This window comes from Chrysochloris asiatica, unplaced genomic scaffold (assembly GCF_000296735.1).
Source record: "Chrysochloris asiatica unplaced genomic scaffold, ChrAsi1.0 scaffold00371, whole genome shotgun sequence".
Classification (NCBI taxonomy): Eukaryota; Metazoa; Chordata; class Mammalia; order Afrosoricida; family Chrysochloridae; genus Chrysochloris; species Chrysochloris asiatica.
In genome coordinates this window covers 1,499,549-1,501,596 of record NW_006408889.1, presented here as the reverse complement: position 1 = coordinate 1,501,596, position 2,048 = coordinate 1,499,549, and positions in this window count along the sequence as shown.

Here is a 2,048-nt window from a genome sequence, read left to right as displayed (position 1 = left end):
CCTAAGAAGGTTGAAAATAGAGTTGTGATCCAGCAATTCCTCTACTTGGTATTTATCCACAAGAAATATGAGCCATAACATGAGTAGATATATGCACAATAATGTTCATAGCAGCACTATTTACAATAGCAAAAAGGTGGAGACAGCCACTCCAGTGCATTAATCCACAGTGTCACACCAGATGGTAATGGCAAGAGAATGAAAAAGATATACTATGTAAACAGTAAACATAAAGACTGATAAGACTAAACAATTTCACTGAAATAGACTTTAGGTAAAGTATTACCAAACATGATGAAGATGGTGTCTTAGGCCGGGCTTTCTAGAGAAGCAAAACCAATGACACACACATATATATAAAAAGAAGTTTATTATCCCACAATTGTAGAGTGCCAGGTTCCCAATGGAATAGAGCACACGTCCCTCTCCTGGCATGTCCTTTATATTGATAGCAGGTCACATCCACAAGAAAGTGTCTTTTCAATTGATTGGTTGATCCTAGCCATCCATCATAGAGCTAACTATGCCTGTATTAGGTTTCATCACCATGGGAATAAGCATATCCCAACTGCTAAACCTGTGGAAATACTAGTCAAATGTACATAAACCCCTAACCATTACATATGGGTATTCCATATTTTAAATACATTAATTCACTAAGAAGATATAATGATCCAGAGGTATATAAAGCTAAAAAGTAATTTCAAAATAAACAATGAAAAATGATTTACTCATTGCAAATATATATATATATTTTTAGCATTATATGTTCAAGATTGGTCCTTAAGGGATGGAAATTAAAGATATTTATTCTAAATATCCAATCATTCTAAAATAATATACCACCTTATCATCTCTGATGTCAACCACCACTCCTTCCTTCAGTATTCTCCCTCACAATCCAGGGCTTCATAATTCACTGCAATGTCTCACAAAACTCATGAAACATCAAGGAAATGGCCACACTGTTGTGGAGGCTGGCAAGTCCCAATCCATTGTTCTGACTTTACCATTGCTAAATCAGACTTTTCACTCAAAAGGCTGAGGAAGTTGCTGAATCAGATAAGACAATAAGCCACGGGCTAAGGAGCTCTGGTAGCGTAGTGGTTATGAATCAGGCTGTGAACCCTAAGGTCAGCAGTTCAAAACTACCAGCTGTTCCACAGGAGAAAGATGAGGCTTTCTGTTCCTGTAAAGATTTATTGCCTCGAAAACCCTTTACAGGTCGCTATGAGTCGGAACCAACTTCACAGCACATAACAACAACAAAGTCCTAGGAAATGAATGTTACATGGAGGTGAACAAGATACAGGAAGTGAGCAAACTTAGCCAGAATTTTTCCACAAAATGGCCTAAAATGAAAAAGAAGGAATGTACCATGATTCAATTCACCAAGATGGCTCCCTGAGTCCTGGGATAAGGGTCTTTTAGAACAGTAACTGGAAGCTGGTTGGTGTTCATCAAGATGATTAATCACACAAACTAGTCTTCTGAGCATACTCTGTTGACATAGAGGGGGTCACAAAAATTGTGTTTTACTCATATTCAAAGTGTTGATGGAGATGCAGTTTCATCCTTGTGACATCAAAAAGTCAGGTTAAAAATATGATGGTAGTTACAGTATATGTTTAGCAGGCCAAATCTGGATTCAGTCAGTTCCTGTTACCTTAACCTACTACTTTCTTAATCAAGTAGGAAGCTGGTGATTTGGTAACAAAACAACTTAAAAAGGAAGTTAATTCTTGTTTTAACACAGAGATGATGATTAATTTTCAGATCACAACCCCAAAGAGACTAAGAATGGTGATTTGTGTCACACCCTATAGTAAGCTGAGAACTCAAGATACATCCCACCTTAATTCTGCCTTATTAACATAACAGATAATTCACTCCAAAACCACAGGAATATAGTTGTTGTTAAGTGCCATCAAGTCAGTTCCAACCGATAGCAACCCTATATAGGATTTCCAAGGAGCAGCTGATGGATTTGTGTCATTGACCCTGTGGTTCAAAGCAACCTTGTTGTTGTTGTTGTCAGGTGCCATCGA